The sequence below is a fragment of the Chinchilla lanigera genome, unplaced genomic scaffold, assembly GCF_000276665.1.
Source record: "Chinchilla lanigera isolate Chin_1 unplaced genomic scaffold, ChiLan1.0 scaffold00085, whole genome shotgun sequence".
NCBI classification, from domain to species: domain Eukaryota; kingdom Metazoa; phylum Chordata; class Mammalia; order Rodentia; family Chinchillidae; genus Chinchilla; species Chinchilla lanigera.
Genome location: NW_004955486.1, coordinates 4,870,530 through 4,884,939, shown reverse-complemented (window position 1 = coordinate 4,884,939; position 14,410 = coordinate 4,870,530). Strand labels below are relative to the sequence as shown.

The 14,410-nt window shown below is 46.7% G+C and overlaps 1 long non-coding RNA gene across 1 annotated transcript in view; it reads left to right on the top strand.

Annotated features, from left to right (window-relative positions):
* The first annotated feature begins 14,028 nt into the window (after positions 1-14,028).
* The window catches only part of LOC106146597, a 2,309-nt gene continuing 1,927 nt past the window's right edge, over positions 14,029-14,410 (top strand). The window contains exon 1 of the long non-coding RNA XR_001231098.1: positions 14,029-14,111. This is a non-coding gene — a long non-coding RNA (uncharacterized LOC106146597). The remainder of the gene's footprint in view (positions 14,112-14,410) is intronic.

Below are 14,410 nucleotides of genomic sequence, written 5' to 3'. Positions count from 1 at the left end.
CTAAAGCAAGAAAAATAAGTAAAAGGCATTCACTTTTGAAAAATGTACAACTTCTTACTTACGAACAACATGATCTTGAGCATAGAAAGTCCTAAGGAACCTACAAAACAATGTTATTATACATAGAGAGTAAGCTTAGTAAGGTTGAAAGATCACAGGTCAATATAAAAAGATTAATTGCAGTTCTATCTGCTAGCAATAAATAATTGAAAATTTAAGTAAAAAGATAATTTATAATAACTTCAAAATTTATGAAGTGCTCAAGGATAATCTTAACAAATGTGTGTAAAACTTGTCTACAGAAAAATCTAAAACATTGCAGAAAAAATTTAAAAGATATAAATAAATCGGTAGTGAGACCATGCTCATGGACTGGAATATTTTTATTTTTTTATTTATTTTTTTTTTATAAGCACAAAGCTGACATTTATTATTTGTTTGTTTTGTTTGTTTTTTTTGGTTGGAATATTTTTAAAAGCATCGATTATATCTAAATCTATCTGCAGATTCACAGTAATCCCAATCAAAATTCTAACAGTCTTTTTGTAGAAATTGATAAACTGATTTATAAAATTTATAAAATTTATAAAATGCTTAAAGTGAAAATGAAGAACAAAGTTGGGAGACCCCCATCATCCAATTTCAGGGTTTAGTATTCAGCTTCAGTAATTAGTACAGCATGGTACTGGTACAAAAATAGACCTATAGATCAATGGAACAACATACAAATACTGAAAAGAGGCCCATGTATATATATGGTCAATTGATTTTTTAAGTAGACAAAATAATTCAGTTGAGGGAAAAACACTGTCTTTTTTCTTTTTAACAAAAAATGCAGGCGGGAATGGTAGCGTACGCCTGTAATCCCAGCAGTCGGGAGGCTGAGGCAGGAGGAGGACTGTTGTGAGTTCGAGACCAGCCTGGGCTATAAAGTGAGCTCAAGGCCAGCCTGAACTGCATAGTGAGACCCTGTCTCAAAAAGACAAAAAAAAAAAATGCAAAGTGGACCTTGAAGTTAAACATTTTTTGTTCTTGGCAAGAACTGATAAGAAAATCGAGGTATGTCATAGAGAAGTATCTGTAACATGACACGCACATGCGAAGATGGTAAGCATCCTTAGGCACCAGGGAAATCCAAACGAAAAAGACACACACTCACTAGAAAGGCCAATGTGTAAGAACACGACAATACCAAGTGTTGGTGGGAGTGTGGGGTGAAGCAATTTAACATGATGCAACCATGACAAACAGCTTGACCATTTCTTATAAAATTATACATATACAAATTATACGTATGACTTTATTCCATTCCCAGGCGTTTATCCAAGAGAAATGAACAAAGGTCTGCATAAAGACTTGTGCGTGAATGTTCATAGAACCTTCATTCCCAATAATTGCTGAAGAACTAGAAACAATTTAAATGCCCATCCAGTGAATACATTGGGTGATGTCTATACAGTCATATGTCATGTTCAATACTGAGGAACAAATTTTTTTTTTTTTTTTTTGGTTTTTCTCCGGTACCGGGAACCGAACTCACGACCTTGCGCTTGCCAGGCAGGCGCTTTTTGCTGCTGAGCTAAATCCCCAGCCCCTGAGGAACAAATTTATGATCCAAGTGGATGCACTTAAAAAAATATGGTGAGAAAAGCAATCCATACAGAAGAGAACCTATCGCGTGATTCCATAGATATGTGAAATACTTTAAAAAAAATATTGAACCTAGGAAGCCGAGCTCTGACTGCCTTGCACCAGGAGTCGATGATCCAGATTTACTGGGAAGAGACACAGGGAAATGTTAGGTGACAGGAGTGTTCTGGATCTTAATTATGATGACTGCTAGTGGATGTACGTATACATTTGTAAAAAACTCATCATGTTACACACAGTTCCGCGTTTTACTTGACATGAGCTATATCTCAGTAGAACTGACTTTAAATCTCCAGAACATTTTCATCTTGTAAATTGAAGCTCTTCCTATTAAACAGCTTCCCGTTTCCCCTTCCTCCCAGCCTCTAGCAAGTTCCACCCTACTTCCTATCTCTGTGCAAACTCAGACAGTGTTTGTCCTTTGTGACTGGCTTGTGTCACTTAGCACAAGTCCTGGCGTTCCCACTGTTCAAATGAGCTCTCCGAGCGACTGGTGAGGTGACTTCCTGTAGATGGGGTGTCTTGTCCTCAGGTCACGTTCCTGGCATCTCCCTGTGTACTTCCCAGTCTCACAGTTGATGTCACTCTTGGTGGTGCTGGCTGTCACGCCTGCCCTTTCTTGGTATCACCATCCCCTTTTCAGCTCTGTTCGTGTCCTGTGGTGGGAATGTTTTCTCACTCACCCGGAAGTGAGTGAGAAAGTCAATGGGGAAGTCAAGGACTGAGGAGAAGCGGTGTTCAGTAAGGAGAATTCCTGTCAGAGAGAGAGAAGAGGAAACAGAGGTCCTTTCACTAGGGGACCAGAGAAAGTCAGAGCAGAGCAGGATGAAGACATTGCCTGGGGCCCTCAGGTAAACAATGAGCCTCACTTCCCCGCCGCGCCTGACACGCCTTGCCATGCCTGAAATTACAGCTCCGATACGTGTTTCCAACCACCTAGCTCTACAGTGTCCCTGCCAGGCAGATTTCATAGCAGTGAGTAAGTGTGGGTCGTTTTGACTATAAAGGGACACGAAAGCACCTGCTTTGTTAATTGTTGGAGTCAATAATTATCAAGGACAAAATCTGTTATTACTTCTGTGTTTGTCGAGGACCCACAATGTACCCCTTATTTTGCTCACCCAATAAAGGGGAAGCATGGAGAAGCGACCCGGCCCTGGTTGCATGAATTCTGAAGTTTTGGGATCCGTGGCAAGGACAGACGAGTGGCTGGACAAACATCACACAGTATCATGTGGATGAGCACGGGGGCCTTGTGTTTAAGGACATGAGTTCCAGGCTATGTTTAGGAGAAAAACATAGTCTGAGGTGTTGGCTACAACCCAGAAATCATCGCAACTGAGTTCGTCAGAATGCTAGAGGGACTGGCGGGCTCTCAAATGATACTGTCTCGTCATGCAATGAATCTGTCCTGAGTGAGTGAGCAAATTTACCCAACCCCTGATCCTTGGGACAAATACCAAGATGGCCCATTGAGAATGTAAACATTTAGCAGGGCATGGTGGCGCACGCCTGTAATCCCAGCAGTCGGGAGGCCGAGACAGCAGGATCGTTGCGAGTTCGAGACCAGCCCGGGCTACAGAGTGAGCTCAAGGCCAGCCCGAACTGCATAGTGAGACCCTATCTCAAAAAGACAAAAAAAAAAGAGAATGTAAACATTGTCACTTGCCTCGAACTAAGCCCCCCAGGCCCTCGAGCGTCTCTCTTTCTGATTTGGGCTTCTGTTGTGACCCTTAGATTACAAGGGCATCACCAGCGTTAACAATGGTGATAACCTATTTTGAATGAGATCAAGTTAGGAAAAAGCACAATATTTTAAGGTTTTTTCTTTTTTTTTCTCATTTAAAATCAAAATGGATTTCAGGCTCATGAAAACAACACAGACTTAAACATTTTAGACTCTCTTATAATAACATGTCATTGAGGAAAGTGGAACTGTATTGTTAGTATCTAGGCAGTCAACAGGTAGTGAAAGAATAAAAAAAAAAATCTTTTACCCAGAAATTAGATCTTGTAGCTGGGTGTGGTGGTGCATGCCTATAACCCCAGCACTCATGAGGCTGAGGCAGGAGGATTACCACGAGTTCGAGACCAGCTCGGGGTATGTAAGTAAGTTCAAGGTCAGCCTGCACTACACAGCAAGACCCGTGTCCAACAAGAAAAAGAGAGAGAGAAAGAAATTAGATCTTGTAATGACAAGAATCACTCTATATTTTCTACACACCAGTGTGGCCCTTGTGGCTGGTTGCGGCTGGGGAATGTATCCCAGCCTTTTCCTCACCAGCTTTTTGCCCAAACAGCAGGCTAGCTTAAAATAAGACATTTAATGACTGGTACAAGACATAATAATACTTTAGCCATATTATATATAACATAGGTAACCATAATGTGCACAGCCATAACACACACCGGGGAATTCGAGACATGCTGTAATTAGGACAATCGTCACATCGTTTGTAATTAAAAATGTGAGTGTATGCCCTGTGCCAAGCACAGCCCGGGCTGGTGGCAAGGAGGAGCGAGCACTGTAATAAAGAAGCCACAATAGCAAGTATTGCCAAGGATGTGGGCAAAGGGAACACTCATGCTTTGCTGGTGGCGTTGGACGGTGGTGCAGCTGCTTTGTGAAACAGTTTGGGGAAAAGTTAAACAGGTAGTCACTGTATGACCCAGCAATCCGCAAGGAGGTGTCATCCCAGAGACACGGAAATGCGTGTCCACAGAAGTCTTGCACGCAAGTGTTCACAGCACTGGTCCCAAGAGCCGAAAAAGTGGAATCAGCTCGGATGTTTGGCAGATGCCTAGAGCAGAGATGCCGTCTGTCCAGACTGTGGGATGTCACGGGGGAGCGCGGTACGGGGCTGATGCACGCTGTGGAGTGGGCTGGATCCTGGTCCTTTCGGAATTCTCAGGTTGCAATCCAATGCCCGATGCAGTAGTGGTCAAAGTGGGGTATTTAGGAGGTGATCAAGTCATGCGGGTGGAACCCTCATGAATGGAATTAGCGCCCTTATAAAAGAGACCCCAGAAGCTGGGCTTGGGGGCACACGCTTGTAATTCCAGCACTCTGGGGGCTGAGGCAGGAAGATCAGAAGTTTGAACCCAACCTTTGCAATTTAGCAAGACCCTGTATCAAAATCAAAAAACAACAAAATAGCTGTGGATGTAGCTCAGGGCAGAGGTCCTCGTTCAAACTCTAATACTAAAAAAAACAAAACGGGGTGGGGTACGCCAGACCTCCCTCTTCCCTCTGCCGTGTGAGGCCACCGCCAGACTGCAGCATCTGTGAAACAGTGAGTGAGCTCTGACCACACACAGAATCTGCTGACGCCTTGATCTTGGACTCGCAGCCTTCAGAACTGTGAGAAATACGTTCCTGTTGCCCACGGGCCACCCCGGTGTAAGGTGCTGGTACTACAGCCCAAATGGATGGAGACTGCAACGGTGCACGTGAAACTTGAAACCACGCTGGGTGAGAGAAGTCGATCACAAAAGACCATTAGCTGTGTGATCCCACTGATGTGAAATAGAATAGGAGACTCTATAGAGAGAGTAGATAGATTGATGACTGCCGAGGGCAGAGCGGGCGGGGGAAACCGAGTTACTGCTAATGGATGTGTTCCTTTTGAGGGTGATGAAAATGTCCTAAAATTAATTGTGGTGGTGGTTGCACAACTCTGTGAGTACATTAAAAGCCCTTAATTGTAGACTTTAAATGGGCAAACTGCCTTGTCGTATGAGTTATGTCTTAATAAAGCTGTTATGAAAATAATTTTTAAATAATTTTAAAAAGGAATAAATGCAGCACCCAAATCCCTGCCCCCACAGAGCTAATTGAGACTAGCCACAAGAAAGCCAGAGAACAGAGAAATAACGTCTTTGCTGCTCTGAGAGGAAATAACTTCTGAGCAGAATCACATCTCTTGGGAAAGCACCTTTCAGGAACGGGTGTAGAGCAGAGATGTCTGCTCACACAGCAGGGCTCAGCACATTGCAAAGGATAGGTGTCCACAAGTGTAAATTATTTTTTCTGGCCACAGTGTAAATTATGTCTTTTCTTTTTTTTTTGGTACTGGGACTCGAACTCAGGACCTTGCTCTTGCCAGGCAGACGCTTATGCCACTGAGCTACATCCCTGGCCCAGTGTAAATTATTATGGGCAGAAGTGTACCTAAAACTTCCCATGCTCTTGCAGTGAAAACATTGCTAAGTAATTCAGTATAGATAAAATAGTTCAGTGGAAATCGGGAAGTATTTGAGAGTTAATGTTGAAAATATTACCGGGCGTGGTGGCGCATGCCTGTAACCCCAGCACTCAGGGAGGCTGAGGCAGGAGGATCATTGCGAGTTCGAGACCAGCCTGGGCTACAAAGTGAGCTCAAGGCCAGCCTGAACTCACAAAGGAGGCCCTCAAAAAAAAAAAAAAAAAAAAAAAGAAAAGAAAATATTACCATTGGTGCTCACTCTGTTAGCAAGTGGACTAAAATTGGAGCTGTCCCAAGATTAGCACAGCGGCTGCGTATGATGTCATTCCAGGCCTCTGTGTTTAAGATTGGCTGACTGAGCCTTCATCACATGTGGGAATCCTCTTCATGGCAGTGCCTAGATTAGCGTCGGATTGGAGAACTGGAAGGTGTGTGTACACCGGGGGCCTAGATCTGGCTAGCAGGAGGTCCTTTTAGAATTCTGCTAGCCATCCTGAGATCACATGTCACGCACCCATGCGCCTGTGTGTGGGTGTATTTCCCAATGGCTCTACATTGACTTCTAGGGTAAGATTTTAAAAGAATTTAAACAATGACGAGGAGGCTTTATTCTTATTACTATTAACAACACACATTAATTATACATATTACCTGGAGTCACTGTGATATTTCCATGTGTGCGTACATCATGCATTGAGCATATCTGGATGAGAAGTTAGCAAGAGACCAGGGGACTTTTTAAGGCCGTGAAAATGCTCTGGACGATGCTGTGATGGCTTCATGTCACACATTTGTCCAAATCCAAAGACTCCAACACCAAGAGAGAACCTTCGGTTCATCATGATTATAGTGTCTGCCATTGTAATGAGCACATCACGCTAATGCAAAACCTTAGTTGTGGGGGAGATGGGGGAATGTATTGGACTCTGTGCTTTGGGCTCAGTTCTTTCTGTAAACCTAAAACTGCCTTTTAAGAGAGTCTGTAATCAATGATAAAGTGAACCAGCCCAGAGCCGCTACATCCTGCTCGTGTTTCTGGCCATTCAGGGCACTGAGGGTCCTTTGAAGGTATTTTTTCCTCTTTGGAGCTGGCTGGACAGAGAGGCCACCAGCGGGAGGCTGAGGCTGGAGGACCAGGAGCACAGGAAGTGGAGACACAGCGGGGACAACTGAGTGACCCTCAAGCCCCACGCTGTGTGTGTCGTGTACGTCTTAATCCTTTTCAGGGAGCTCAGGCGTCCCAAGCTTGCGGACTGCGAAGCTGCACTTGATTTAATTCAGGAGTTCGAGTCAGGTTCTTCTCCCCAAAGTCGAGTACTTGTCCGCTGCCCCTGGAGCTGGTCGTTGTGCTGTGACGGCAGACGTTTCCCGCCGGGTCTCTCTGGACTCCTGCAGGACGCCTCTGTCACTTTACAGAGCCTTCCTTCAGTCCCTTACAAGGTTGCTGAGCCTGGGTATGACTTCCAGCAGGACGCTGCTGCCGGCTGCGGGACAACCAAGGATGCTAACAACGGAGACTTCGGGTGGGAAGCCAGACACACCTGCTCACAACTCCTGGGGTCCACATCTCCAGAGGGTGCCTCTGCCTGCAGCAGCACTTCCCTGGGTAATCTCCATGTGCTTTGGGTGTTGGCACCTAGCCTCTTGAATTTCAGCTCTGAATACTAAAAATGTGGAGATGGGTTTCTTTCAGGGTTCTTTCTTTCAGGGTCTCTTTCTTTTTCTATATATATTTTTTGAGGGTCTCACTAGGTAATTAGGCTGGACTTGAACTCATTATGTAGCTCAGGCTGGCCTTGAATTTGCGATGATCTTCCTGCCTCAGCCTCCTGGGTGCTGGGATTACAGGTGTGAGGATTTCTCTTTAAAAATCAGAAGGCAGTGCAGCGATGGTGCACTGGCTCCTCCTGTCCGGAGGTGAGCTGGGCTGCCTTCTGGGCTATGTGTGTTCTTTCAACCTGCCATGGTCCACAGCCTTCCAGACACCGGGCACGTCTGCCACTTGTCACCAAATCTTGAGGGCTTCCGCATTGGGAATGCAGGGTCTGGGAAGCCTGTACTCCATGTCAGTCTTTCTATTCTTGTAACTTGAGGTGCGTGGAGTTGCTGCTCTCCAAATTAGAACATGAGACCAGATTTCTGCATCTTGCAACACCTGTGTGTCTCAAACACTCATGGCTCTCCTTTCCCATGAGAGCCTGTTGGTTCATAGTCCGTCTCGGCCCCAGGTGTGGGGCGGGTAGACAGGGCAGGGGCAGCCCTTGGAATCCGTTGGGGAGCAGAGGCCACAAGCTCCTTCCTTTTCTGTGCACCAGTGACAACTGAAGAGTTCTAATACTTTCAGTGTGCAATAGTTCCCCCAGCGCCCTGAGCGACAGCTCCTAAGGTTTCCATGACCTGGGGTCAACCACAGTCTGAAAAGCTTAATGGAAAATTCCAGAAACAGACCATTGATAAAGTTTAAACTACACATGTAGGGAGATCTTGCTCTGTACTGCCTGGGTGTGAATTGCCCCCATGTCCTTTTATCTACTTTCTCTGTGTCACCTGCCTGTGAGTCACTTGGAAGTCATCTCAGCTCCCAGATGGGCTCTTCGTGATCCGGCAGGGCTTGTGTTCAAGTAGCTCTTATTTTACTTAGAAATGGCCCTGAGGTGCAAGAGTCATGATGCTGGCAGTGAGGGTACAGCAAAGGGAACCCACCAAGTGCTTGCTTAGGTGAAGAGCGTGCCATAAGATATTTGGGAAGACTACATTTATTTTGTTGTGATCAGCAATTTATTTTGTCATTCGTTCCTAGGCTGACCTCTTCCCATGCCTCACTTATGAGTTAAGTTTTATCGCAGATCTGTAGGTATAGGAAGAAACAGTCTACGTCCGGTTTGGTATATCCACGGTTGCAGGCAGCTACAGGGGTCTTGGAACATCCTGGTGGGCACTGTGTAACACCCTGTCTCCGTTCCCTAGCTCTGCTTTCCTTTGAAAGCTCCATTTTAAGGGCATTGATGGTCCCAATTTAGCAGGTCAGGCCTGTGGCCAGAAATATCTCTCAGTCCCATAGACTTTTCCCCAGAACTCTCCATTTCTATGGGTCAGAGCAGTCCCTCCAATCTCATCACATAGATTCCTCTTTTGTTTCTTTTTTTATCCCCAGAGTTTTAGATTGCAGCATTCCTTTGTTAATAGAGATAAAAAATATAATGTTGAAATGTTTCACTATCAATTAACGTTCACCCCGTCACTTGAAAGGGGCCCCTTTCTGCGGCTGTTTCAGATAGACTCAAAAATGCAAATTCTAATCCCTTTGAGAACTGGCTGTGTTGAAATATTTACAGAAAGTTGGGGTCTCCCCTCCCTCCTGGAGCACAGATGCGAAGTGTGGGCAGCGGGGAGGCAAGGCCAGCCTTTCAAGCCGTGTTTATTCTGGAAATAACTCTGGAAAATGTTCCTATGGCTCCCCAGGGCCTCGGAGGGGCCAGCGCAGTACATGACGGATGAAAACAAACCGAGCCTCTGCAGCGCTCAGCAACACTTATAAAAAGGTCTTTCTTCGAGCTTCCAGACGGACCTGAGGGACTCGGACTGAGCTTGAAAGGGTGAGGAAGTCAGCACATGGAGCAAGGCCTAGAAAAAATATTTAACCCGACTTTATAACTGATTTAGATAGTGGAAACTTTATAAACAGAAAGTCCACGGAAATCCAGCAGTTTGAAGTGGATGTGAGACATTTGTTTGTTTTCATCGATTCCCAGTTGGGTGGTGAAGTCATTCCCCAAGGACGGGCTAGCGGCTCCCTGCCCCAGGTGCCATGAAGCCTTCTCCCGCTCCTGGGAGGGCACCGGTGCTCCCTGGCCCTTAGTGCCCTGAGGGCCTGGGGCCTGGCTGGCGGGAACACTCCAGGCTGTTGGATGATCCAGGGACGCATGATGCGCATGGAGGTATTTCCAGCTGTATCTGCGAGAGAGAAAATTCGCACTGCTGTTCACGCTTGGGATTGTTAGGAGAAAGTGCGGAAGTCAGGGCTCCTGCTGTGTGGTCCCGGGCTCTGCAGGAGGCTGGCTTCTGAAAAGCCTCCTACCCAGGTGTCCTAGCTAGTGCCACTGCGTTGCCCCCAGTAGGTAAAGATGAGGGACACCCAGGGCACCCCAGAGCCAGGGCAGAAAGAAGGCCTCAGGCCCTGGGAGCTCCTTTAGCCATGTATCTCCACCTCACCTGCCACTTGGGCCACACAGTTCTTCACGCTTAACTTGCTTTGCTTTGAGGTTGAACTCTTTAAAGTGGAAGCAGTTTTAAAAGTCCAATATGCACAGGGCGTGGAGGGGCACGCCTCTAATCCCAGCACTCTGGAGGCTGAGGCAGGGAGGATCGCTGCAAGTTCAAGGTCAGCTGGGGTCCATAGTGCATTCAAGACCTAAACTAGCAGTTTAGGTCTTAAAACAAAAACACCCACATGCACACGGCCAGAAAAGCAAGAGGGAAGTTCTTTTGTGCTGTGAAAAAGGTCAAACTCCAGTGCTCTTAAGTATTATTTAAAATGGAAACGTGCACCTTTAGTGTGTAGATTTGTCCATTATAGCTTTTTGTTTATTTCACCTATTCATGTCCATTTCCGGATACAAAATTCTTTCTTTTTAAAATTTTTATTAGCGTGGTTTGCAGTGTACGATGATCGCATTCACCCCAGGGTGCATGCACATGTACAAACCACACCTTAATTCTTTTAATGCTCCTCCCCCTCCATGATATTCATCTTAAAATGTAACACTATTTCAAGGGCAAGTGTTAGACTTCGAGTGTTTACTCGACTGTTTTATTTGAATTAACTTTATTCATCCTCACCAAAACCTCTGAAATACGTACGATTTCTCTCCATCTGGGTCAACTGAGGAGCCTGAAGGTTAGACACTTTCTTCCAGGTAGTAAGACACAGATAAGACTCAAAGCGTCCCTAGTTCAACAACGGGGCTTTTCCTATAGAAGCATTTATTTTGTTGATTCATTTTCACCTGATACTGCATTTTATTCTGTTCTCTTAATGCAAGTTTTAACAGAATATAATTTCCAAAAATTTTCTTTGGGGACACTAGAACTCATAATGCTGTTTTTGAGGAAATTGCTTTTGTGTAAACAATTTAAACTCCTTTATCCAATTATTTTCATCCCAGTGAGCAACAGCAATTCTAAGATCTTATCTTTGTTACCAGAATACAAGACATACTTAAAAGTATTGTTTATAGCCGAATTCTACATTTTTAATATTTTCAAATACGTTTTGCCACGGAGGGGGTTCAGGACCCCCCATCTCAAAACGCGTCCCTGTGGTGGGCTGATTATTTTGAGTGGGAAACACTTGAACAGGCCGGCAGGAGCAGCTTCCTCACAGCTCCCCTTATCTGCTGAGCGGCGTCCTGCGACAGGAACTCAACCATCCTCAATCCCCTCTTGGGAGTTTCCAGCCCAGGAAAAGCGCCCTTATCTCTCTGCAGGCCCTGAAGTCGGCCGCTCCCAGGCAGACCTCGTCACTATCATCCCTTCTCCGGTTTATGCTCCTAAGCGTCCCCTCACCTGTCCTAAATGTCCTTCCCGGTGCCTAAGTGACCTACGTCTCCTGCCCCTCCTCCTGTTGAGATGACAGAGAACAGCTCGAATCGCACTGCTTTTGGGGGGTATTATTTTTTCGTCTTTCATGCCGCCCTGCGCCTGTAATAGTAAAAGTCTATAAAGTATATGGCTTTTCTCCTGTTCGTCTGCCTGGTGTCAGTTATTTTGCAGACTCAGCTACCAAACTATGATGATAAATTTTTTCCTCCCTTACAGCATATTCCAAGGCACAATGAAAAGGTTTGAGGCCGGGGCTACAGCTCAGCGGCACGAGCGCCTGCCTGGCAACTGCGAGGTCCTGAGTTCGATTCCTAGTACCAAAAACAAAAAGAAAAAGTTAGAAATGCCCCAGAAGGTATTTGACTCTGTAACTTGAATTTACTTAGTGGGACACTCTGGCCCCGGGAGATGCCACTCTGCTCTTTAGTAGAGGGCCGGGTTCTAGAATCCACTTCCGCTGGACCATTGCAGGGTCTTTGGACGAGTACGAACTTCTGGATGCAGAAGCTAGGCCGTGGGGTCTTGGTAGAAGGGAGCACGCTGAGCCCTCTGGCTACTTTCCCAAGGCCTCAAAGAATACTTTCCCGATGCTTTCTTTGGTGGTGCTGGGGACTGAACCCAGGGCCTCACTGGAGCAATGCACATGCTCTACTGCTGAGCTGACTCACTCCTTGATCACCACCCGGCCTGGCATTTGGTCAGCAAGGAACCTAATCTTTCTGTCCATCTTAATCCCCATAGCACTCAGTGCAGTGGTGAAAATTCTGTCACAAACACCGTGAAACACGTTCCACTGCAGGCAGGGTTGGCTTTTATTTGTGGCTCGTAAATCAGCGTGGCCTCAGTGTGCAAAAGAGATCTGAAATCAGACAGTACTTCTTCCTGGGAGACAGGAGCGTTGGTTTTCAGGGAAAATGGGTCCGTTTTGGAGTCCGTCGGCCCACTTCCAGTTGCGTTTGGTGGGGTGGCACTTGGAGCCAGTGACTTCATTTGGGTCTGGTCAGCTCTGCTGGGGCCGAGGACAGGGGCTCAGCTCAAAGCATCGGCTTCCAGAACTTTCCTTGGACAATGCCTGGCTGTGCGGCACCCCCGGGGCACATGGCGAGGAGAGGAGATGAACACCCAGACTCACTCCTCCACAGCTTGTCTTGAGCAGCTAGGAAAGCAGCCATTCCTTCGTCTTGACCAGAGGGGAACGGGGAAATCACAAACGTCCTGACCCCTCATTTCCTGTTAGATTATCAAACACAAAGTAAACATTTAGGGGAATGTGACAGCGCAGAACAATCGGCCCCATTGTGGCGCGGACGGTGGTTTTTTTCCTTTTGCACCAGTTCAGTGGAGATGATGAACCAAAGAGAAGAGCCGGCCCTGGGCCTCAGGACGGGCAGGGAGACGCAGCAGCAGGGGCTCAATGGGGGCGGCTGTGGACATTTTCAAGGTCAGGGCTGAAGAGACCTTGGTTACCCAGAATCCTTTTCCTTGAAGGAAGTGGTTGTTGGACCTTCAGAGCCCGGAGTTACTCTGTAGTCTGCAGAGGGATGAGCGGCTGGGAGCCGGTACCGGGCTGTGCTTCCGCCCTTGCTCAGCAGGCTTGGCCAAGCCCGAGGGCTCTCGTTTCAGGTCTCTGCACAGCGGGCTTTGCAGGGAGCAGCCCGACCTTCCCAGACTGCAGAGACAGCAGGAGCGCCGAGCGTTGAGGAATATTCCGCGCCCACCCGTGGGGAGATGCTTATTTGGGGTCCATGTGAATTATCCTTCCATTCACCCTGTAAATGCTTTTGCAGGAACTGCTCTGTGCCTGGAATGTGCTGATCTCCGGAAATACCATGGATAAGTCCATAGTGTCAGTACCCTCGGGGAGTTCAGAAGGAAAGGGGTGGGGTTTTATTGGGTTTTTTTTTGTCTTTTTGAGACAGGGTCTCACTCTGCAGTTCAGGCTGGCCTTGAGCTCACTTTGTAGCCCTGGCTGGTCTCGAACTCTCAACGATCCTCCTGCCTCAGCCTCCCAAGTGCTGGGATTACAGGTGTGCGCCACCATGCCGGGCAGGAAAGGGGTGATTTTGACAGTCTCTGAAGCGCTGCCATGGAAACAAAGAAACAGGGAGCATGGCGGTGCACGCCTGTAAGCCAGAGGCTTACTCCAGAGGCTGAGGCAAGAGGGTCGCCAGGAGTTTGGGCCAGCCTGGGCCGGCCCCCTCTGACTGCTGCCTCTTTCTAGACCGGTTCTCTGGAGTGGTGGTGAACAATCCCTTTTCAACCATGTATCTGAAAGAACGCAATGCAATGCCTTATTTATTTAAAGGTTTAGTAACTTTTACTCACAAACGAGAGTAAGGTGCAAACCCCTTTTCTTCCTGAGAGGAAGGGGACAACCACTGTTACACATGTCATAGAGGTGTCACACTCCCTTATTTTTAACTTGACCTTTATGACTTCATAGCTTTCGAGGAGCACAAGACGGCTGCTGTGTGGAGGACACCGAAGCTCCCACTGTCCAGAGTTTCTTCTTGGGGAGGGTCAGGCCATGGAGGGAGGAGCGTCCCAGAAGTCTTGCATCCTTGTATGCGGTGCAGATTTTGATTTGCTATGGCTATGAGCAGACATCTACAGGCTTCTTACTGGGAAATGGCTCTTTTCCCCTGCATAACGAATGTATGTATTTTTATTAGTCCGTGTTTGGAGTACACAGTGTTTACCTTCCTTGTGGGGAGTTGTCCATGTACATAACACACATTCATTCCCTTTTTATTTTTTTTATTTTTTATTTTTTTTTTTTTGGTTTTGGTTTTTCTCCGGTACCGGGAACCGAACTCACGACCTTGCGCTTGCCAGGCAGGCGCTTTTGCCGCTGAGCTAAACACCCAGCCCCCACACAAGTAGATCTTAAATGGGGACTAAGTTGAGATTTTGGCATGTTGGGCTTGAGAGGCCTTTGAGACAGTTGTCTCAGC